General features: G+C 37.5%; 1 protein-coding gene across 11 annotated transcripts in view; it reads left to right on the top strand.

The window, feature by feature from the left end:
- TENM2 (teneurin transmembrane protein 2) overlaps positions 1–25,792 on the top strand; it is a 625,985-nt gene that overhangs the window by 61,863 nt on the left and 538,330 nt on the right. The window lies entirely within an intron of this gene.

Genomic DNA, 25,792 nt, shown 5'->3' with positions numbered 1-25,792 from the left:
AGGATGTTAGGAATTTATTGCTGCTGGCATCAAAGGAAATTTTTCTTCGCTCAAATGGACCTTTTATTCAGATTCTGAACACAACAAAAACTATTTAGTCTGTAGGATTGGCTGCATATCATGAAGTTCTGAATCTGTGTATGCCTAATATATGCTGTGCAGAGAGAAGATAAAGAAAGAGAAGAAACTTATAGATTATCTGTTCTTTTGTGGTGTCTGTAACTGCTGGTCAGAATGCTCACAAGACACCCTATAATTTAATTACTGTTGTACATATGCTCTGGGAATTAATGTAATTATATACAGTACCACACTTACCCCAGTGTGTCCAGCAGTGGAAATAGGGTGTCTTGCTTAGGAGTAGCTCAAGAGTGAAGGAAACAAAACCTTCTGTTGATAGATTCTCATAAGAAAATTAAAAAAAACTTTTTTTTTTTTTTAATTTGAGCTTTTTCTTCTCTTGTGGATTTTAGTTTTACCAAGTACAATTTTTTTGTGCTACACCTGAGAATTCTTATTCAAACAATTTAATTCAGTGGCAGTATTTCTTAGGAAGCTACTCCCAGATTGTGCCTTTTGTTAAAGACATCTTTTAAATGAAGTTTGTTTAATGTAACATTTTATATTATTTCACTTGGAAAAATTGTGAGGTTTAGATATGGGAAGCACCAAATTCCAAAGGAATTCTTTCACTTGCATGTTGTTCTGCGTTGTTTGCAGTGGGTCAGTTGGTTTTTATTCCATATTTTCTACTGGAAGGTAAATTTCTGTCTCCAGGACTGTATTTCTTCAGATTTTAGACCATTAAGATCTATGTTCCATACTTATAAAGTAAATTACTCTAAGAGTCTGAATCTCTAAATTTTCACAATTTATGTAGTGTAAGAAAATTAAAATGAGAAATACTGAAGCACTTCTGGTTAAGTAATTCTTCATACTGAGAAAGAAAATCTGGTGGGATTATGGAGTTTTTTCCATTTATTTTTACTGTTTTACAAGTCTGAGTTTCATGACAGTTTTGTGCGAGTTCTGCATAATCAGAAATATGAGAGGATTCCTGAAAATTGTTTGACTATTATAAATGTATCTATATATTCTATGTATATGTTATTTGTATATGCTCTATGTACATGTTCATGTGTTTGTTTTAAGGGATCTTCACAGCCCATCTTCACATAGTTAAAGAACAGATTGACAAGTACATCTCACACAAAATTCCTGGAAGACAAACATTAGATGATAAAAGATACTGGTCCAGAAGCTCTCACTTTTTCTCTGTGTCTCAACAGCAGTTTGTCAGGGAGAGGTTGCAGAAGTAGGTCCTGGGTGAAAATTTCAAAACACCTGATAGCTCAATCTCAAATCCCCTGCTGTGGTCTTGGTTTGTTTGTTTTTGCTGCCTGTTTTTTAAAATAACCCTGAGTGATCTCCCAGGGTCAGACAGCAGGTCAGGAGCAAAGCTGAATGTGAAACCCAGTGCATAATTCCCTGCAGTAATTAAGATTGGGAATGTTCCTGCTTAAACCTTTCCAGCCGGTGGCTAGGTCCTGTATATTGCTTATTTGCATCATGCTGGAAAATGTTGAGGCCTGTAAGGATTTGCAGGTATAGAAGAAAAAAATTTTCTTATTGGTTCCTATGGTGTGGCTGTGGGAGTTTGATCTGGGTCGAGACACAGGCTGGGAGCTTTGTGATGTTTGTGAGGAGCAGAACTTTCCTTCCCCAGCTGTGGAGTTCCACCAGTTCCTCCAGCTTAGAGAGGAGTCCTCACAGACGCCCAGGACGGGGGCAGAACAGAAGTACCACAAGATCACATGGAACATATTACGTCAATGAATTTGGGGCTTCATTTTGGGGGTTTTGGGAGATGTTCAGTCTTCACATGCCACAGTGAATTTTCCTTAGATTTCCTTAGGTTTGGGGTTGGGAATTTGGCCTGGGTTCTGTCCTGGGTGCTGGTGACATCTCCTGTTTTCAGCTTGTTGTAGGTTTGGATTTCACATTGTTGAGCCAGTACTGTCCATTCTTTATTTCACTCCTCAAACCTGTGTCCCTGTGGATTTGCTGCTGTGGTGAGGAGGTGCTGGTAACTTCCTTTCCGTGTGGTTTGCCCAGCCCTTGAGCAGTGCCCATTTCTGCCTCTTGATTTGTTCTTCTTTATACAACTGACAAAGACTCACCATCAATTCCCAAATGAATATTGAGACTCATTTCCCTCCATTGTGTCCTTCTCCAGCATCTTCTGTGTTCCTCAGGGGCCATGGTTGTGACATCAACATTAAACATGTTTGCTAGGTTTGCTTTTTGGTTTGGGCTTTTATTTATTTTCCTTTCAATGAAGGCTGCTATCCATCCTTTACTTTGGAAAGTAACTACCTTAAGAAAAAACAAGTTTAACTTCTTGAACAAAGCCTTCCTGGACTTCTCCTCAAGGGAAGATTCAGTTTCTTGACTCTGTATCTTGATAGTAAATTCCCTTTTTCTGTGGGAGTGGGAAGAAAACAGCCTCTCAATCATTGCCAGCTTGTGTGCTCTTCTTAGTCCTGGGTCTTGAGGATGCAAATTTTTTTGGCATTTTTAGGACTACTTGAATAAAACAGCATATTCTGTATGGTTTGTAAACCTTCTGTAAACTTCCATTGGTATGAATAGCCCAAACTACTTGAGAATATTGCTGGAATAGCCCTCTTGTTACTGTCAGACTTGCATGCCTCTACCATGTTTGATTTATTTGTTTGCAATTATTTTTAAAGGGAAGAAAAGTATGGAAAATATGTTTTTGAGTATTTGCATCTTTTATTTCCTAAATAACAAACTCACAACAGAATTTGATAAGTAAAATATTAGCACTCAGAAATGGAGCCACAAATCAACATATCTTCTGTTATTGATCTTTCTCTTAAGAAACTATTTTGGCAGCAAAGGCAGGTTACCATCCTGTTACTTACTTAGAGTAAATTACTCTAAATTATAAAGTAACCAATAAATGAGTATTGCTAAAGTATTGTCCTCCCATTCCTCACCCAATGGCTAAAGTCTGTATCCCAAATAAGAAAAAAAAATGCACCAGAAAATTGTTTCAATTTTTTTTTTTTTAATAGATACAGTAAAATAGACACTTCCTGGAATTATCAGCATATTTCAGCATGATGAAAGAGCAAGAATATATATGCAATTAAAATGAATCATTGTAATGTGATGATTACAGAAGTAGAATTAAGGTGATGTCCATGCTTTTTTAGATTATGCCATATCACTAAGTGCTAGTTTGACTAAAGCATATTTTAAAGAAGAAGAGATAATATTTCTGTATATTTTTGTCCTTGTTTTGGAGTTTAGTAGAATATTAGTGGGGTTTAACCTATTTACTTTTAGAAGTGGCTTTATATTTATCAGGATATATGCCCACACATTGGCCTTAGGGAGAGAAATTTATTTGGCAGCATTCTTTAAAACATGAGATTTGATGTGAGGAAATAGATGGAGCACTGTCATTTCTTAAGTCCTGCATGAGCAGATGAGAGATTGAATCTTATTTTGGATAAATTCAGGCCTCTGTCAGATGTGTGGAAGATGGGAATAATTCAAGCAGAACAGTAAGTCTCGGGTGATTTGGGGAAAAAAAAAAAAGATTATTGTATCTTAAAATATGTTAGTGGACTCTAGGTGAGTATTCAGACTGAGATGATATAGTGAGGAAAAACTAACTGTATAATAATATCAAATTATCACTAAATTTCAAGTAAAAATGTACTGACAGAGAGAAATAGATGCTTGAAGCCCTTTTCTTTTTGACTGACTATTATGTAGCACACAAAACTGAGTGTTGGTAAATAGATGCTGATAGTATTTGCTATTTCATAAGAACTCTCTTGTAGTTAGGTACAGATTTTACTAACAATATTTTGCATTCTGTGCCATGACATCATCTATATACTTCAGTGGGATATGAACTTTTGTGTGAAAAAGGCTCTATGGGGGGAAAAATACTTAACAAGAAAACTCATCTTTTGGCTTCTATGGGAGTGTGGGACTGTGGGTGAAAGAGTGGGGTGGAAATGCTGTAGATGTTCAGGCTGGCCTAGGGTGGAAGCTTGAGGGAAATATTGGGATAACTATCTGAATGCTTCTTGAAGTGAGGCTGAAGTAGACAGGTCTTGCCTAGAAACTCTTGAAATGACATTCTGTGCATTCTGTGTCTATCCTTGGAGAGCCCAAAGAAAAGAGTTATAGCTCATGACAGATGGTTCTCAATGAATAGTCTCTGTGACCTGCTACAAGCACTGAATAAGGGTATGTGACGTGAAGAAAAATGTTAAGTCCTGTCTGTGGTGCTCTCGTTAATCTGTCCTTTATTTATGGTTTCATTCCTTCTTTCCCGTGTTGAAAACTCAGTACTGGCAATTCTAGATTTTTTTGTGCAACCAATTCTGAAATCATCCTGGAAACTTGATGGGGTTTCGAGAGAAGTTCTGTGTCCCTGACAATGATGTAACCTTTCAGGTTTGATGATGAATGCTGAACTGAACTATTTCAGAGCTACCTGGTGAAAAGGTTCACAGTCAGCATCCTTCTTGGAAGAAACCCCCTGTCTGTAATTACTTTGTGACTGGAGTTGGAGGTAGTGTGACTCTGTAGGTGTCTGATAAATGTTTTTGTGGAATAGAGCACACATATGAGGAATGAGTGGATAAAGCTGCGTTTTGGTTCCATTCATTCTAATCCAGATTGGTGCCTTTGCCTTCATGAACGGCTTATTTTTGTGTATTTAAAGGAAAAGAAAAAAAAATCTTTAGGAGAAGGGAATATTTGTAAATAGATACTTCCATTCAGGTTTTGCCTTTGCTTTTCGTTGTGCTGTTTGTGCTTCTAGAAGTAGCAGGGACAGACTGGTTCATTAGGCTTTCAGTGCCTGTTGGAAAACACGCTCCATTTCTGAACCAGTCTCGAATCAAATTACAAGTGAACTTTAAGTCAGCAAGCTGGATCTGCCTGGATAGGATCTTCAAAAAACCAGGTTTGATAGAAAGAAAACAGAAGAAGTAGATAAGAGCTGAACTACCACCGCAGTGAGAATCAAAATGTTCAGCACTCGCAGACATGAAGCGCTCCCCCCATCAGCACTGTCTGACTGCTGTATGTATTTGTTGCTGAGGATGGGACATGAATCAGTGACAATAAGCCTGAAGAAAGGCTGGGATGTCATCCTGGAGATGGCTGGTATTGACTGCAGGGAAGGAGGCACGGAGTGAGCAGGACACCTTGCAAGGATAAATCAGTTTTGTGTAATAGGGAGTCCTCCAAGGGCACTAATGATGCAGGAGAAAAACATGTCAGTGGGGCATGGGGGAGTGACAGGATTGTGCTGCACTGTAGCTGTGCTGCAATTCCAGGAGGTCTGTGAGGCAAGGTGATTCATAATCTGAGTATTATTTGTTCTACACTTTTATTTTCTTTTTCAATTTGAAGTTGTATGCAGGGAAGGTTGTGCTTTGCTACTTGTCTTCAAGCTATTATTTATTCGCAGTGTCACTGTGCCTTATACAAGTTTTAATTTACATAAATATGTCTCACAATGTTGGTACCTTGGCAGTGACCTGAAGTGGAAAAACAGTATAACTACTACTGCCTCTCATGGTCTACTGCAGAAAACCAAAGTATGCCTAACTTTCTAAGCCTGGGTTTCAGCAGAATAACTTAAAATTATAAATTCAACATACATAACTGGAATTTTATTTTGTTTTAACCTTGCACCTGCTCACCTATTTTACTGGCAGATGGGTATAACCTTGCCTTTTTGAGCACGTACAACAGAAGCAGCTTTACTTCATTCCCATCCTGACTGACCTACCTTTTCATACCCCCTGGCAATCTGGTCCCTGCTTGTACAACATGAGGTTAATTACAGTGCTGTGAACATGTGCATTAAAACAGCTTGCCTACCGGTAGAGATATTTTTTGTTGCTACTTTATAAGATTGAATCCTCTTATTTTTTAATATTAGCTTTGTCATAGCTGTCATGTGGCACATACCACAGACAGTTGAAGTTCCCCTCACTTTAGCAGAAATGCAGCTTGTTATGCAGATACCCACTTCTGATGATGAGCATCTGCAGCTCCTCAAGACACAGGATGCTGGTGGATGTGTCTAGGCATCTTCATTTGTTGTGCTATGTTGTCCCAGAATAAATATGCAGAATATATTGCAGTAGAACAGTCACAATGCAAAAAAAAGAAACACACTGGTGCTTTGTTATATCATAGCTGGCTGTGCTGCTGGTTATAAAGCAAGTAGTTAAATCCAAGTGAAAGGAATTTTTCTTTCTTAAAAAAATATTCTAAATATTTGCTTTATCTTGTTTTTTTTTTAGTCAATCTCCTTAGCAACAGAAACAGATGTTTCTTTTCTCTTAGTCATTACATTCAAAGAAAGAAGCTGCTTCAAAAATAATGAAAGCAATTTCTATGAATAGGGTAGCTATTAATTGTTGCCAAGATGGTTTAGGATGATAATAAGACATGCAACAATTGGCTTTTTTTCTTTAATTGAAATATAGCTATCTAGTTAACCTGTACTGGTTAGGTGAGCTATAATCTATCTGCTCTTATAGTGCATTTATTGTGTGATTTCCTGTGTGACAGAGACAAGAGTGAGCTTGACTATTTCTGGTTTATTGAGGAGATATGTAGTATCAATGTGTGCCTAATGTTTTATTTATTTGCTACTTCAAAGTAAGTCGGTGAAGAGTTTGCCTTGAAGACAAAGAACTAAATATGCATGGCCTTACAAATATGTATTTTTGTACATCAATTTACAATATGGAACAGTATAATTAATTCAAAACATGGACTTTGTTTCAGAGTGATGCTCTTTCTCAAATTACTCTATATCTTTCTCTAGATATTGATTACACAATTTAAAGCTATTGTTTGGTTTCAAAAGGGTTTACTGATCTGTAATTTCACCTGTATAGCCAAGAGTGTGTTCTTAATTCACAGGAAATTGGCACATGTGAGGTTTAGAAAGCCATGAGCTGGGATGGCAAGATCAAGATATGAACTGATCTCTGTAAGGCAAGAAAAACAAACCTGCCTCTGGAATTTGCAGAGGGAAGGACCTTTGCTGCTCCCCTAGTCCTGAGTGCTGTCATTTAAGCTAACTGCATGTGGATGGACCTGCAGATTTGCTTGAAAACTAGTGCAAAAAATGGAACTTCATTCTTGGTAGTGCTAACCTGCTCAGCTCATCACGTGGAGATTAGTAACAGTGCTGAGGGGAGAAAACAATTGTTCAGATGGGTGAAACTGGGAAGTCTTAAGCTCAGCTGGAGCTAAACTAGCAAAGGCTAGCAAGAGCACCAAGGAGGGGCCTTACAGAAATGTAGGCTTATTGCAGAAGGACTTTGAGTGTTCATGGGTCTGCTGATGGATGGGGAGAAAATGATGGACACTATGGAAAAAGATTAATTATCCAATGCCCCTTTTGCCTTGCTCTTCACCAGCAACGTGTAATTCCAGACCTGTGCTGTATCATCTCGGTTTGAAGAGGAGAGGTGCAGCCAGACTGATAAAAGGCTAATTTTAGACCATTGACATATGATGGCAGCTTAACTTCTGTCCCTGGAAAGATCATGATTGTAGATTTTAAATCCACTTGCAGGTATTTCAAACATAAGTAATACTGTAGATTTACTGGAGGGCTACTGGTGTTTTACCAGTTTGATTACCTTCTACAGTGAAATGGCTCTAGATGATCAGCAGAGGAGACAATGAAATGAATAGTCATGTCAGTCATTTTACACGTTTTGGTACCAAGTTTTAGTGGATTTGCACACTGAAAGCCACAAAGCACATTTCCTTGGTTTCTTCTGCAGCATTTATATCTTGTGTTTTTTCTTCTGGCTTGTGGGTTTTTTTGTTAGTTTATTTGGTTTTGGTATGGATTTGTTTTGGTTGGTTGGTTTTTGTTTGTTTGGGTTTTTCCTCCCCTCCCCTTACAAGCATGTTCTCCTATTTCTTGCATATGTACAGTAGGAAAAAGAAAATAAAACCTTTGATGTGAATTTTACTCCAAGAACTGGCTAAACTTAGAGAAGGAAAAAGTAAAGATGGTTACAGTTATGCTACAGCTTTTAATCACGTTTATACTCTCCCTGATGCTTTCTATTTTCTGTCTCCTCCCAACCCTGAAAATAATAATTCTGATTGAAACTACTTCTGGCACATGTTGGTGGCAAAAATGGTTTTGAGAAGCTTTACCAAAGAACCATCTGGAGCATGTGAGGGCCAAGAACACTGAGAACTTCCTCCATGGAGGAACTGATGAGCTGGGTGGAGCAGTGAGCAGTAAACTGTGCCTGTAATCCTTTTAACTGGCCAGCACATCAGACAGATGGGCAGCTGTCCAAGTGCTGTTTCCCTGGGAGTTTTAGATAAGCAGGCCGTGCTCCCCTTTAGGTTTTGCTAAGGCAATAGTGGAAGCCATCTGCATTCCAGTTTGGATGTGCAGGGTAGTCCAAAATACAAACATTAACCCACTCCCAATTCCTCAGGAAGTGCAGATTGTTTTTATCTGTGGTATGCTGAGAGTGGGGCATCAGAGCTCCTCAGGAAGGAGGTTGCTGTGAGCATATAAAGAAACATGGATTGGAGAGGGCTGGAAAGGGAAAGGCTGAGTTTCAGTAGAAATTGTCCATTCATCCTCCTGTAACTTCGGTGGGTGGGTGAGGAGTACAGGGATCTGCAGGAGGACTTCCAAAGGGGAAGCTTTCATCAGCTATAGGCGGGGATAGTGTTTGAGAAATGACAGGGAAGAGTCTTGGAGAAGTACAAAGCCCTGGTGTCTGGCTCTGTAGGCAGGGAGGCATCATGGGCTGTTGTGGTGGGTCTGCTTCTCCCTAGGCAGAGTCCTTGCCTGGTGCTGGCTGCTAAAGTAAATGCTTATTCCTACTGAGTGTTGAGTTGACTCAGTTTATTGCAGTTGAAACAAGTATTGATCCTATAAAATACGAGGAACTAAATGAAATGTTACTGCCGGTGTCATCTTGTGTAAGTGTAATTAAAACAGGTCTGTGAACTCTGTGGTCGTGCATTCCCCGTGAACTCTCCCCTGTGGTTCACTAGGTTAGATGCTGACTCCCTTCTAGTTGAATTGCTGGAGTAGGAGGCCTTTTTTGGGGGGAGCAGGAGATGGTGTAAATTCTTCCATGATAGCTGCAAATAAGGCAGTGAGGAAGCACTTTGTCACTTGGAGAAATAATAGTCATTAATATGGCTCTTTGCAAGCTGCACTAGTTCTCTAGGAGGGTCTAAAATTCTGGGACTGCAAGGCAGAAAAAGAGTAAGTTGGTGTGTGAGAAGAGCAGAAAATTCACTTATCTGATGTCTCTTCTGTTGCCCATCCAGCAACCTCAAATATTAAAAGGATTTTTTTTTCTTGTTGCTGCTTCTTCCCACCTTACTCCTCACTGAAAGGCAAAATTTCCCTTGTTAGCAGCTGTCTTGGTGTTTCCTGGATTTTGGCAAATCATTGCTTACATATTGGTGTTCTTTCTAAATAAATGTAGATGATTCCTACATAGTATTTTAGAGGAAATTTCAGGGTTTCTTTCATGCTCTCTGTGTGTTTAGGTTCCATATGCCAGCTCTCTGTTGCTGTCCATAGGTTTACTTACTTCTGATAGAAATTAGAAGAAAATGGCTGATTCTCTTATCATGAAAGTGGAGTAAAAGAGTAAGAGTCTGCAAAAGAAATAACAGAAAGGGTGCCTGATAAAGGTGATGCTCCCAGTGGCAGTGCTTCCACGGGTGTTTAATGGACATAATTCTTCAAATGCTCCCATAACAAATGAGGGTCTTTTAAACATTCTCAATAAATTACCCCTAAAGGTAAAATCGCTGATAATTCTGCAGCTCTGCAAGATCTGTCCACAAGTTATTTTTTAAGACAAGACTTCTTACAAAGAATAACTCTCTGATATTCAAAGAATGAATCCCACTCAGTGTAATGCTAATGAGAATAAGACACAATTTTTCACGTTTCAAGTTCAATTCTGATTTAACTCGAAGTTACTACAGTTGGTAATAGGAGAAATTACACATGTAAAGTTAGTACTCTTGAAGTATATGTGAGAATATTGAAGTTAAATGTGTTCTTTAAATGGACTGAATATTCAGAATATCTGGTTGGTTTTTTTCTGAAATGTCACAAGTGCATGAAAAATACATGAACGTAATTTGTTGAATCAACATTCTTCCAAGGACTGTTTGATCTATGGTTTGTGTGTGGTTTTTCAGGGGCCAGGAGAGGGTTGTTTTGGTTAGTTTGATTGTTCTTAATTTTAACAAATAATCTGAAATAATTGCCTTAAATTGTGTCTAGTTTCTGTCATAGTGTTAGAACAGGTTCATTGGTGACACTATGTATATGTACTCCTCTAGTAAAAGAAAATTCATCAGAAAGAAAGTAATGGAAAGGAATTGTCTTCAAATGTTTGGCAATGGCTTTTCTAAATCCTCTTAGTTATTCTGAGTTGAGGGTAAATTTTCAGTAAAACCATTTCATAAATTAGAATCACAGAACCCAAAGTTACTTAGATATTGATTTTTCATCTTTTTACCTTACTGTAATGATTATTGATTGCTGTGACAGATCACAACCACCCACATATCAATACTAAAACCTTTTATTCATTATATATTCCAGGTATAGTTTTAAAAACAATATTATTTTAAGTGAACTTATAATACAAACACCTTCACAGAACCTACTGTTGTGTGGAATTCATTGTGCTCTCCAGAGAAGTGTAGAATCTGTGGAGAAATGCTTTTCATCCACCAAAGGAAATGGGGAATTTGACAACATGCATTTGTCTACAAAATGTGAAGCAATATCTGATGAAATACGTTTTGTCAATAAAATAAATTGCCAAACAAAACGTAATCCTTCCTCAAAATACGTTTAGCCTACACAGTGAAATAAGCCACTTCCACAGAGTGCATTTGGTTGCTTGAACTATTTTGATTTGCTGTCTGTCAGAATCTGTAGATAGCGTGTTGTGGTTTTTTTTTTTTTTTTTTTGGTAAGACACTGTATATCAACCTGTTTCTTTTTAATAAATATAGATAAAATACATTTAATTTGAAGGTAGACATTTGATAGGACACCTTAAACTGATGTTGGTTGAACTGAAATGGTGAAAGGCAGACACTTGATGTTTGTGATGGGAGGGGCTCGCTGCTCTTCCCAGTTCTGTGTATAAAATACCCTGGAGTTGGTAATTCTGCTGCTGTTGCTGTGCCTTGCAAGTCTGTTACTCTAGTTTTCCCATGGTGAGTAGTTTCCATGAATTGCTCACAGTGCTAAAGCAAAGCCTGCAGCTGTTTGGCTGGTTGGTGCAAATGTCAGTCCTTGTGCAGGTTCTCCAGGTTGCATTACCTGTATCCACCCGTGATCCACAGGGCTCCAGCTGAGCCTTTCCCTGACTTTTAGGGAGCCATACCAGATTTTTATCTTTGTAAGAATTTGCAGAATGGGAAGAGGGATTGTCTAAGCTGAGAAATGGCTCCTCGATGTCTAATTAATTAAAACTTTTGCGTTGATACAATTCTGTTAGACAACAGCACACACTTTTTTTAATGACAATTTCTTTATTGATCTCAAATGTAAAGTATCTTCATTGTATATATGGAAAGCTACCTTAGCCTTTATGTAGCTGTTTTGAAAGGCATAATTCTTCTTGGGAAAAGGTTGCCTTGCAAAAGGTTGCCTTTCTCTGCAGAGAAATGCAAGGCTTCTGTTGAGTTTTTAACACTGGTGTGTGCTGAAGTTTGTGCTACAGGGTCTAGAGCTCAATTTTGTGAGATAATGTTCAGGAAAAAGATTACAGTTTCCTATTTTGTGGTTCTTGAGGACTCCAAATTTTCATGTAAAGCAGTAAAAGTTACTTTGAGACTATCTTTGTGATAGTTAAATGTGCAAATTGTTTGGGCATAATCTGGAAGTGCAGGAGGCAAAAGCAAAGCAAAAGTCTCCAACCCAGGTGAAGTATCTCCTGAATGAGAGTGATCAAAGCTTGTCTTTGCTTAGAAGAGAACAAGATCATTCTTTTCATTGCTTCCTTTGATTGGAAGAGCACTAAGAGAAAAAGTCTGAAGAGTACAAAGGCTTTTGTTTAGTGTAAGAACTTAAGTATCTACTGAAATGTTAAGTTTCCACTAGAATGCTTTGAATGAGAGTGGAATTGCTTATAGATTTAAAGCAAACTTGAGGTCTGTTAAAAAGAAACTTATTTGGCTCAACAGAACTCGATGCTAAGCTTTTGCATCTTGTGGAAATGAAAATACACAGTGCTGCAATTGGAAAACAGATCTCAAGTCTGGTTCCTTCACCTGTACAAACATTTTCCCAGGTGTTTCAGGGAGAACTACATAGAAATGTGTTTATTCTTATGTGTAACAAAGTAGAAATTACTCTTGTTTCAAAATGTTATTTCATGTACAATAAAATGAGAAGCTCTGTAACTATCAAATGCATGTAAAAATGGGCAAATTGGACTACTGATATTACATGAACATTGTAGAGTGTTCCAGAAGTTTGTGCCTCCTTCCTTTGCCCTTCCAGCCAGGATGCTTCTGTTGGTGACATTATTTGAAGGGAACGTGTCTGCCTGAGTGGAATAATTACTGTAATATTTGTTGAGATATTTTTACATTAATTTGGAGGATATTATTTCTGCTGTCCCTTTCACTGCCACGTTTCTGAGCTGTCACAGTAATCATACATTAGGAACTGCACATTAGCACAGGACATCAGAAAGATTTGCCAGAGAGCTCACTGGGCAAGCAGCAGACTGATCTATATGTGACATATAGGAGCTGTTTTCCTCTGAACAACTTAATCACTGAAATGAGAGATGAGCCCAAGTACCTGAGGATAACTTGGGTAAATGTCAGAGCTGTTGCATTTTCTTCTATTTTAATGTAAATCAGGATTGCTCACTCTTTCCTCGTGTGATTTAGTGCAGTAAATCTTTATGGGAGCTGTCTGAAAATTAATAGCTGTTGTAGAAGAAACTGCGTAATAGAGTTTTAAATTATGTTTTTGAATTATGTCTCATTTCGTGTTTTATTGCATAATTGTATATAGCACAACTAATGAAATACCAATTAAACAAAAAAAATCGTTTTTTAAAAATGTAGCTATTGAACATCAATCCATTCCTTTTGCCTCAGCTCGTTAGTGCACTAGTGATTAAATTACAATTATGCATCCTACTTAATATATTTTACAGTTTAAACAACCCAAATCACGTTGTTTTATGTGAGTTTGGGAGATAGAGATAATAGCAGAGATCAGGACTGAAAAGTTGATTTTTGTGGCATTTTTAGCTTCTGTGTATGAGATACCAAGGCTTAGGAATTGGTGTTTTCTGCATCTCTGTCAACTTCAACCTAAATGAAGTTTTTGTCTTGTCTGCTGGCTTTGAGTAAAGGCTGAGAGATCTCAAAGAGAACTGATTTCCTGCAAGGTGGCAGAGAGAGTTTTAAATGCTTGTATTAGGGGGACCTCTTGGAAGAGGGAAGAGATTTCAAAATGCCTCAGCTCTAGAAAAGTGTCCATTGGTGAAATGCAGCTTGGAAGGCACCAAAGTCAATCAATAAAAAAAACACACACAAATACCTTATGCATCTTATCAGCAACTGAATTTCATCACTTCCACTGCTCACAGAATGAATTGATTTTGTTGAAAAATCAGCAATGCAAGGTTTCATCATAAATTTAAGAATATGTTGTTTTGTTTTGGTTTTTTTTTTGTAGCTTACACATTTTACTTTCTACTAAATTTTCTAGCAATATCTCCCTTAAAATAGTTACGTTGAGTTTGCATGAAAAATTAATATCAATACTGGGAAAATTAACTGAAAATGTGTATGGACCTGATAAAGTTTGGTAAGATTGTAGTGTAACTGTAGATAATCCTGTATGAGGTCTCTGAGGCAGTCTCTTGTAGACTGTGCTATGTATTTGCTCTTGGATAAAGAAATAAAGTATCAAATTCTTTCCCATTATATTGAAATTGATTAAAGATAAACAATATTTGAGTTTAATTAGTTTTAAGGAAACCTAATAATTGGAAGCCAAAAATGAGTTCTGTTTCAGTTCCAGTGTTCAGAGTGTATAGAAAATGCTGGAATTTTCTCTAGGTTTTGTTGTACTTCAGCATTCTAGTTGTTTCCCAAAGAGAAAGGAAATGTGCTTGTTGATTTGGGTGTGTTCATAAAGTGGTGTTATGGACAGGAAACTGGATACAATTCAGTAATAAAATTCCCTGCATCAATTTTTAAAATACATTTCTAAAATCTTGAAATGGTGAATATTAAAACAGATTTATACTCTTTGTGTTAGTGTTTCTTAGCAGATGAATAAAGTGATAGAAACCAATATTTTTATTTCAATTTTTTTTTTTTTGTCTGGTGTCATTCTGTGCTGTCTCAAGGCTTTGACTGTCACTTGATTCCCTGTTGCAACAGTTTCTTACACTTAAGTTATTTTCTTTGAGGGAAGTGAAATCCAGTCCTGTCTCCTGTTGGTCATTGATAACAACTGCATGAAGTGTAGTATTAAAAATTGCTGGTCCTGAGCATCAGTGCTGAGAGAGCTCAAAAAAAGCCATGGGTTGTTGGTGTTTTGTCTTGGCCTCCTGCACTGTGTCCTGTGTTCTCATTGTCCATCATCAACTAATCCAAAACCTTTCCATGCCACCTCTTGCTAATGAGAGGGTAAATTGATTAATAAGTCTTTGTTGCCATGTGAACCAGGTCTTATTTGCCATTAAAAATTAGGCCATTACTGAAATTTTTTATATCACTGTAAGAATAGTAACATTTCTAGATGGTCTTGCATCAAATTCTGCAATTAACTTACAGAAGAGCTGGATGGGATCCTGCAAGAATTTTGGCATTGAAAGGTACTCTGGACCTGTTTGTGTCTCTGTTTTAGTGCATTTTTCATTATTTGAAGGACCAGAGTAATTTCTGTCAGTTAAACAATTGCCAGTTTTAGTTCTGAGTGCAGTTTCTCTGTGCTTTATGATGCTGCTTCTTCCTAAAGCCATTAGTCAACTCTTTTAGCTCGAGCTTTTCACTCTGGTGATTTTGCACCTTCTTCAAACATGAACTGTTGCCATGGATGAGCTGCTTTTGTGGTACAAGTCTCTCTTTGCTCCTCAGTGGTGAGCAAATAATTGCATAATATGGAAAGTGCCTTCAACTGTAGTTTTTGGTGTGAACTTAAAATTTTCTTCTGTCCCTTAACTGTGACATTTTTTTGTCACAAATTTGTCAGAGACCAGTGGTCCTCGAAGAGCTGAAGCTTAGTGCTCTGGTTTGCTGCTCTGGCTGAATAAGCTTCCAGAATCCATTGTGGATTCAGGAATTATATGCCATCAAACTGGCACAGTGAAAATACATGCCTTTTGGAATTCTCTCTTTCTGCACTGTGCATGTCATGCTTCAGTTGCTGCAGGTTTGGTTTTGTTTTTTATTTTTAAAAAAGGTGCTGTGGTACTTTACATGGTTGCTTTTTCAAATGGCTATTTCTGTGTTTTCCTCTTTTCTGTGACTGTGTGTATGTGTAGGAAAGGGCTCAGGGAGCTGTGCCTCACACATAATATCTGTGAGTTCCCATGACTTCCCTTATTTCTCAACAATTAATAATCAGAGTTGATTTGGAAAGAGTTGCCAGAATCAGGAATTATAGACACTGCAACTGAGATAGTTTCATTTTCCGTCTTTTTATGTCAGTCAAGGGGCTCTGACTGCACTGGAGTAAAATTATATGATATTTTCTGATTATAAACCTTACAGTGTGTGTTGGAGACAGAATGCTAGTTCTGAAATTTTGAGCCACTCTGGTTTGCTTCTTTTATGCAAAGATCCTTTATGTAAAATGATTGCTTGCAAGTTGAGAAAATACATATTTGTGGAAATGAAATGGTCCTTGATAGAGCTGGGAGGATTCAGTTCTTGGGAAGGGCAACTGCAGTCTTACTCCACGACACAGAAAGATGAATAATTGGAAAAGAAAGTCATAATAAATGTTCATTTAATTAGTTTTGCAGAGGAAGAAAATATAGCGAGAAACATTGACATTAAAAGAAGTATGATTTTAAATTAAGCTCTAAATGAGAATTGCTGTATTGATAAGTTGAACAAAAGCAACTGTCTGAGGAGGATTCAAAAAGCAATGTGTACAATTTATCAGAGTGAAATAGCTTTGTGCAAACATGTGTTGTGGCAAATTATTGAAGTGAGCGTTATGAATGCTTTTCTAAATTGAGTAATATTCAAGCCTTCATCTAGGAGTTCATATATCACCCGAAAAAAAAGACCCAATAATGTCCATTCAATTTTTGACAGTATGAATATAATTGCAGAAAGACTAAAACAGAGCCTTAAAATTAAGGCAGGGAGCTTACAAGAAAAATTAAACAACCAGAAAGTAAATGAATTAGCAGAAGGAAAGAACTTAAATGTGTAAGAATGGAAATGGGGTTGCTTATTATGAGTTTTATATTAACATGAAATTATTATGTACTGAGTAGTGCATGTACCTATTTATTTTCTAAAAAGATATTTGATCTGAAGGAGTTTTATTGACCTTCTGTCCTGATGTATTGTATGTTGTGTTCCTTTGAAAGTGAGAATGTACAACTCTATGATACAAGTCTGCAGGTAAGTTCTCAAGAAAGCAATTTGTTAAACTAAGCAAGACTTTTTGTAGTAGTTCATTTTTGAAATACAGACAAATTAGCACGTGGTCCAGTTTATTTTTAAGCCAGTGAAACTTTGACTTTCTCTTCCTAGCCTGAATGTTTCAATGCAGAGTGTACAGCAGAATTGCACGTGAAAGAGTTATTGAAAGTATCCTCAGAGTTTATGATAAATCTAGAGCAAAGTCATGCCTGATTTATGCATGTCAATAAAGTCAGATTTTAATCCATGATATCAAAATCTAGATTCTCTGGATCACAAAAGAGAAAAGATTCCTTAATCTATGTGATGGACTTAAAAGTTCTTGTGAGATTGTTCTGCTTCCAAAGGGGGAAGCAGAAGGGTAAAACCCATCAAGTGATGCAGTTAGCAATTCAGTGTGATTATTTAAGAAGGAATTTCTTTTTCCTAGGGAGTTGCAATACTTTCTATTTTCTATGAATAAATACCATCTGTATTTTTTGTAACTGTTGCATTATAATCAGCCTATCAAAACTTACCAAAGAACATAAATATGTAACATTTGCAACTCTGGTCCTTAAAATTTTGGTCCATTTTTTTAAAAGATATGGACCTTGTTCACTGTTTGTTTTGTGTTGGGAGAATCTGGATGTGTCTCCTACGTAGTCCACTTGTTGCTGTGTTCAGGTTCAGTGCCTCAGTGTGCATCCCTAATTTAAAAGAAATATTTCCAACTCAAAATCAAATTCCATCCAGTGTGGAGGATTAAGTTCGTGGCTGTGAGTGACAAATGCTCAGCCAAACCAAACCATTCCATATCCAAAATACTACCATAGTAAAAGGAGGAATGGAATAACAGTGTAGTAGAAGAGAAGGTAGTTTGAACTCTTAAAGCAGGAGATCTGTGAAACAGTTATTGATGGGAACGAGGAACTGATTGATCAGGTAATAACTACCCTAATTTAAACCTGACAAGGAAATTGATGGTTGATATTGTTAAATATCCTCTAATGAGGCAGAAAGGAGACAGAGGAAAGGCAGGAGTGGTGTGAGTGTGCTGTGAGGGTTGCTTTGATAAACAAATGCAATATGGAATGACTGAGAAACAATAAGAGATGATAAAAGGTACAATTTTCGAGTCATTTTTCAGACTGTAAGCATTCTGTCGAGCATATACAATGGAGGAAAATGAGGGAAATTACTGAAGCTGGGAAAACATGGCATTATCCTGTGTTTGCAGTGAGTTTGCATGTGCCCTACGTTGTTATTACATCCTAATTATTTTAAATGAGCTCTATAAAAACCTTATGTCATTCCTAAATTTCTTGGTGAGTTTAAGCATCTGGGTTCTGTGATTTTATTTTTTTTTAATTTTGTGTGTGTGTTTTTGTTTTCTTGGGTTTTTTCTCACATCAGATACATGGGATTTGCAACTAATTAATAGATTTAACACATTTAACAGTGTCATTATGTAATTTTCACTTGGAGGTAAGTTCTTGCAGATTCCCATGGTGCATGTGGAAGAGATCCTAAAAACAACCTGAATTCACAGATTGTTTTCTTTCACTTATATGATTGTTGGTGTACTGTCAAAATACCAGAGAAAAGAAGATGCAAGTTACTGCTTTTTGCTGTTGTTTAATATATGCTTGTAATTTGGTAATCTGCTCTCCAGGGTAATTAAAGATGTAGTTTATTCCCAGAATTCTAAGGGAAAAGAGAGAAACATTTCAGTGAAGAACCAACCTATGTGGATTAGCCCCTAACTACAGGGAAATAAATTTATGGCTTGTAATAATTGTGATAATCACTGTGCTCGAGTAAGTAAGAACTTTTATTGATCATGTTAATTATTAACAGCTCTTGAAGATGTATTCTAAAAATGTTCACAAAATTCATCTATTGTACCAACTTTCTGGTTTTGGGACTTTTAAAATGAAAATAATTTAAAGCAATATTTGAGTTAAAATCAAATAAATATAATTTGAATGAGTATAAAAAAGAAGTACTCAGTTTCATAACTTTAGGACTAAAGAGCCTAAACAGCGAAATGAAAAGAACAGCAGTCCTAATTAAGATGATCTTTTCTCCTATGTGTTTACAATTTATTTTTTTTTTACCCCAATATAAATTCCAGTTGCTTGAAATTGATTTTGTGTGTTTCTAAAATGAACCAGACTGAACTGTGTTTTCCTTAGATAGGCTACTTGGCATGTTATTGTGCTAGAATTTTTTGTAACTATTGCTTTGGATAAATGAGACTTTCGAGTGGTTCTTATAGGGGTGCTCCACTGGGGCTTAATGTAATTAAGAAACATCATTGTGGTACAGATAACACTTGATTATACTAGTGACCATTATGGATGCAGAATGTGCTAAAAATGAAGTAGTTAGGCTCCAGTCTTATGTTCATAGTAGAAAGGACAAATACCATGGAGGTAGTATGTATACATACTGAACTGAAAAATTATTTGATAATCATGAAAATATGCTCTGATGGCAGAATTACTGAAGATTTTTGTGTGTCACAGATTGTAATAATTTGGAAGAAAAAGATCTTACTATTTTTAGGGATTTCATATAGAAATTTGTGTGCAAGAAGTATGAAAGGTTCCTGATAAATTTAAGAGGACTGTGCCTTCTTCCAAAGATCATAAAATCCCTTTTTTTCCCCTGAGTTCCAGCCAAAGCTCTCTGCTCAGCCAGGCTGATGGTCTTCCCTGCCAACTCAGTTCGTGGATGAACTGCCAGTCATCCCCCCCCATGTTTCTGTGATGGCAACTATGCCATAATTTTCCTGCTGGACAATGGCAGGAAAGAGCTGGTGGGTTTTCTTTACTCCTGTGGTTGGGCTGCTCTGGGATGTGGGGTTTGCTGTTGCTTCTTTAACTGAGCCCTGTGAGTTGTAACATGAGTTGTGCTTGCTTGGCCAGCACACCACATAGGTGAACTTTAATAGGAATACTCATACAAGGGGAAAAGAGGATGTTCTTGGGGAAGTGAAGCAGCTCAAGTGATAAAATATGCTCAAATATGAGCATTAGTGGGAATTACACGAACAGGAAAAAATTATGGTGATATCAGTTACTTCCATCAGCTCTTGGTCTGAAATGATTTTCTTTTATCAATGCATTTTTCCAGAGATAATGACATCTCTTGAACCAATCAGTTCCTATTACCAGTAGCACTTAGCTCCTGTTAGCACCCTGTGCACCCATCAGATCAGATCAAGTGAATTAATCTGTGACAAGCACAGTAAAGAACAGTGGCATTTATCCATCTCTGAGGTTGTCCCTCACAGCAGCTTTCTCAGAGCTGCAGTCCCTTCTCCTGGCAGGACTGTGTGTTCCTCCTTTCTTTCAGCTGTTTAGCTTTTAGAGCGTGGAATAACAAGGATTGCACAGAAGTGGCATTGCAAACCATCGTGGTAGCAGTGGCATAGCAAACAGGCTGGTTTGGGTTTTACATTTGGAATGGAAGGTCCTGTTGGAACATGAAATTTTGGAACTAGAGGTCAAAAAATTCAGGCCATAGGTAAAATGGTATCTTCCAAAACAGCAACATCAGGAAGAAAAACTAAACCAAAACAACAAAACCAAAACAAACAAAAAAATCAACCTCAAACCACAATTTTCTGAATGTGGTAGAAAACACCATAGGCAAGATTGCTGACTAGTTAAATAGGCAGACCTGACATGGACTAAAAAAGACCATGAATTTTCCATCTACTTGCTAGGAAAATTTTATATTCTTTCTCCTCAACCTTGTAGCTGAGGAGCTTTCGACAGTAGAGGATGAGGGATGTTTATTTAGTTTAGGATGTTTGTCTTTGGGTCTTAATGTGGTGATGTTGTCAGTCTGTGCTGTTTTCTCTGCTCCTGGAACTGTGTACCAAGAGTTAAAAAAGGTCTGGAGATTCTACTACATTCTGTATGTGCAGTGTCTATTTCTTTTGGATGATGCTGTGATAGAAGGGCTCCCTCATCCACAGGAACTCTGGAATGCAGTCTGTTTTCCTGGTTTACAAGCTCTCACTGTATTTCTTTTTATTTATTTTTTTCCCTTGTGGTGGAACATTTATTAAGTTTCCCTCCAAGGAAATGGCTGATTTTCCATAACCAGAGAAGAAGAACCAAGTCTAATGTGATTATCATCATAGGAAAATCTGTGATTATAAAAGCGTTGAGTACCATTTGTCCTTAATGCTCTGCTTCTCTTAATGATTTCCTTTAAGAAAAAAAAAAAAAGTAAAAAGAACAAAAAAATTGCCTGCATGAGTGTGCATAAGTTTCAAAGAAATCAAACTGCACTGTAATTTATTTATGTCTCCTATTATTGCAGTTGTAAAGTAACCAGCTTGTTAAAATCACACTGTTTGATAAAAATTTTAACATTTGAAAGATAATGTTAGAAGATAAAAGACAGGGAAAACATGAGGTAATGTTACTGTCGTTTTTTTTGTTTGGGGTTTGTTTGGGTTTTTTTGTGCTTTTGGCTCCTTACAGCAGGACTGTGGCACAGTGAGAGGAATGGATTTCTGCAGCATCTGTTATCCTGTGTTTTTCGTTGCACATCTCATGTACAGTGTCAGTACCTGTCCTTGATTGTATATATTCTTTAACTCACACACTTTATTTCACTCCAGTGTCTAATTTAGTCTTTGTATTTTAGTCCTCCTTCCCTTCTCAGCAGAAGTCTCACAGTTTGTAGGGTTGCTTTGTTTATATGAAAGATGAGGTCAATCTGCAGCTGTTGGAGGGAGCTCTTGTATCCCATTGATTAATGCCCATCTGTGCTATAGGTGAGACTCAGCACTCACAGCTCTCTTGACCAGCAGTGATATCTCATAGGGTTGTTTCTGTAGGAATACCCATGTATGTAATGATTTAATTACATTTTTGGTCAGGGTCTGTCAGTCAAGTGATTTGCTACTCTAATGTCAATCATTTGAGTACTGGTTCAGTACCTTCTAAGTAGATAATGTCGAAGTAGCAGACTTGTAATCAAGCTGGATTGAACAAATTATCAAATTATCGAGTCACTCTATCAAGGGGCACTTGATAGAGTTTAAAAAAAAATCCTATCAAAATCAGACTGGCAATTTTTATGGCATAGCCTTTAAACAATTTATGTCTCTCTCTGATTCCTGTGTTTGTGTGTGGTTGTGGGCTTTTTTTCTTTTTTTTTTTTTAAGACAAAATCTCTTTGACATTTATGAGCTTTCTATCAGGGCTCTCAGCAGGTAGATGGTAGTGTGGCTGTTTCCATTTCCAGGGCTATCTTTTCACCTTCAGTTGCCAAGCACACAGAGATGAGAAATAGAATAAATGGGGTTTTCATTTGTAATTATCTTTTGCTATCATATTTCAATGGTGTATGAAACACTGGCCTGAGTTTAACCAAATACTTTAGTAAGTGCTGTTGAAGATGCCTGTATTCTACAAAACCCTCAAACGTGGTCCCAAGTTTGTTTTCTACAGGATGTTACTCTGCTCATGGGTTAACTGTTGCTCATCTGCTGAATAGAGCTGGGTATCGAGACTGGCAGTAATTGCAGCTGTAATGAGTGGATCGATGATTTTCAGTGGGCTGATGCTGTACAGGAAAATAATAATGAAAACAAATGGAGATAAAATACTGCCTCAACCCTCAATGGATGCAGTCACTGTCATAGTTAAAAGAACCACATGGAGCTCATTTATCTTGTGACAGCTTGAGAAGGGGCATTCTTGGCAAAGTGTTGCCTTTCCATACACTGATAATGGCCATTGAAAAACCTTGCATTGAGGCACTCACATCTGAGTCCTTCACTGGCCAAAATACAGACAGTGCAGGTGTTTTAGTAAAACTAACCTAGCTCTTTTTGTTCCTGATTATATTTTGTTCATATTTATTATATGTAATTATGAACTCTCTTCAGTAGTACAGATAGCTTGAATTAGGCTTCGTGCCATGATGCTGAGAAGGATTAATTTTGTGTGTACTGTTTTGCAGGTTGGTAGTGGTTCATTCCCCATGTGCTACAACAAAAGAGATAATCTTAAATGGTGGATGTGTGGCTTAAATATTTTGTAGGTTTGTTTGATTCAAGACATTTAATACTACCTTATATTTTCTGAGCCTTTTTTCTAGGGCTAAGCAGGCAGAGAATGAAGGCTGTAAATATCAATTCTGTGTTCACAGTAGGATTTGCTTGGCCCTAGCAGAGGGTTCTAGGCAAAATGGCCAACAGCAGTTTAAAGGAAGAATTTACATGTGTAAAGACAAGTCACATTTCTTTTTAAAATTTATTTTGGACTGTAAATTATATTCTGGTTATGAGTTTGACATTTCAGCCATATGACCCATGTCTTGGGCAGTGCCAAAATCATTCAGTCCAAGTTGAATGGAAGGAAGAAAGGAGGGAAATTGTGCCTGTAGGAGTCTGTGCTCTTCTGTTCACCAAACCCTATGTGCTAATGGGTAGTTGCTCCTGTGATTGCTATTTTCCCCTGGATCCAACTTGCCCAGTCTGCTTAGTGTCACTTCTTGTGGAGCCCTGGGCGTAGATGTAATGGATTGTGCTCAGCCCTTTGCAATTAGATGTTAGATGTCACTAAGTGTGACATGTCCAAGAGGCAGTGTTCAGTCAGTACCTGCTGTTCAATCCAGCACATGATGAATCTTTCACTTTATTAGTGGATACCCACATCATTTAATAAACTAAGTTAATTAATGTATTGTTCAGTGCTGTTGTTTAAGTACCATACTGTTGGCATGATGAATAATTCTTGTGACTAATAATTGTGATTTTGGTTTTATATGACTGGTTCATTTGTACAGAATCATTTAATCAAGCAAACAAAGCTTATGTTTTGTCACATGAATGTCAGTCTTTTATACATATATATTTTAAACTAGGTCAGTTGGCCTTTGAGTAGTCCTTAGATTGTTACTCTTGAACTGGAAGAACACGATCTCAAGGGATCCCTGTCTCCTTGTATCTTTATAGAGATAAGATCAGCAGTATGTATTGCCTTTGCTGAGTTCCTGTAGTATGTCCTAACACCATTGATTAATCTAGATAGAATTGACTTCTGTCTTTTCTCTGCTATTTTGTGAGTTTGAATTGGCATATGTTCATATCCTCACTATGAATTTCTTATAGACGAAATTCTGCAACACAGAAGGCACTAATTGGTGCATGATCAAATGGAAAAAAATGGTTAAATAAAGGAGAAAGCAGGTAGCAGGCCTAAATAAAGTAGCTTCTTATTTTTTCTTAAGGATCTGATCAACAGAATCTGATTTTTGACCCATCAATGTTGAGGAAGTTAAGCAGAAATCCTCACACTGCAAGAATCAAGTAGTGGCCACACTGAAACTAAAAACTATCTGTAAAACTGACTCTCTTGCTCTCAACAAAAACTGGTTAGTGAGTTAAGTGAGCAAAATCTTCATAATTTCTGTGAGATGGATTGACCAGTTTGTAAAATTTATCTTGCTGAGCTTACTTTAAAAACGTGTTAAGGCAAATGCACTTGCCTAAAATGTTAAAGAAGGAAGTAAAAAGACTACATGAAATAAAATAGCTTATGTATTTGAGCAGCATATAAAAGAATTCATCCTCACCTTCTCATCAGGTATTTGTGCCGTTCATGCATGCAAAGTGACTGTGTGAATTACTAAACAAAATGATGTGAAATCCTGCATTTGGAATAATATCTTTTTTGATGGAAACATTTTTCTACCTTACAGGAAGACATTGATTTCCCAGTTTCCAGTGCTGGACCTTCATGGTCATGGACTCCCAGGAACTCCTGAGTGCCAGATTTCTAAGTCTGTTCTCTGAAAGCAGAACAGATAATCTGCTCTGCTGTTTTTCAGGAGAAGGATTTGCACAGCGCAAAACTCAAACGTTGCATCATGGCCAGGGAAGCACAAAGTGTTCATTGGCCATATGGCCCTCTGGGGACCTGACTTTTCCTTTTTATTCTGTGTACTACTACACTGATGGTCACCATAAATTAACCTATCTTTTTGGAACCTCTTCCAACTGTATTTGTTCCTAGATTGGAGAAGAATTCTGATAAGGACATGTATTTTGTAAGGCCTGCTTCCTTCCATGATTCAGAGCTTGTTGGCACTTCTTTAAAAGAAGGATCAAGTAGAAGCCCTCAGGCACATCCTGCCAAACCTTTGATGCTACTGTCTGTCACAATCCAAGAGCAGACAGACATCCCTTTAAAGTGGGCCTGGAAGAGCATCCCACACCTGCTTTCTCCCGGTGCTAGTCGTTCTCACACAGTGACAGGCTTCTTCCCTGGCAACGGTGACTCCTGCTAGCATTAAAAATTTACCTGGGGCAGTTGCTCTGAATGTCTCTGGTTGTTTGAACATGACTTTTGAAGTTTCTTTTACCTCATGACTCAAGAACCAAAGAGCATTTCTGTTATTCTGAGAGAAAGGGAAAGGTACTTTGCCCGGTGTTTAGGTTGAATCTGAAGTCAGTCAGTATATAAGTTCTTTTGCTGCGTATTTTTATTAATGAAGTTTTTGTTGCATCTCTTACAATCTTGAAGACTGTTGAGAGACTGCCAGTTTGCCAGTTCACTCACCTACAAATAGAATATTGTTGGGTAATGAGCCACCTGCTGTAATAAAACTGAGTGCCACTGCTGCTGTTTTCTGTAGTAAAACAGAGTTTAGGAGCCTGCTATGCAGAGCCTGGGAATGTGTGGATGGAAAGAGGGGCCAAAGTCACTGGAGTTTGCTCAACACTGTGTATCAGTGGCAGTCTGGGTCAGGTGATACCTGGTGCCTCAGTTTCCAGATTGAGGCAGATCTCACTTGGATGAAAAATATAAGTCTTTATCATATGACTGTAGATCTCAGAATGACCTGAATTAATATGTGCTTTTAAACTAGGGACCTCTACCAACTCATCAAAACATTATTGGAAGTTTAGTCTCTGAATTGCCAGTCATCTTTAATGACTCTCTTTTTTTATTTGCTTTCTTCTGATACACTCCCTGAAAACACCCTGCCATGCCCGTGTCTCTGTTGTCCCCAGCTCAGG

Source organism: Corapipo altera, unplaced genomic scaffold (genome assembly GCF_003945725.1).
Source record: "Corapipo altera isolate COAL_440 unplaced genomic scaffold, ASM394572v1 75, whole genome shotgun sequence".
NCBI lineage: Eukaryota > Metazoa > Chordata > Aves > Passeriformes > Pipridae > Corapipo > Corapipo altera.
Note: the sequence above shows the minus strand (reverse complement) of the source record. Positions and strands in the feature narration are given on the sequence as shown.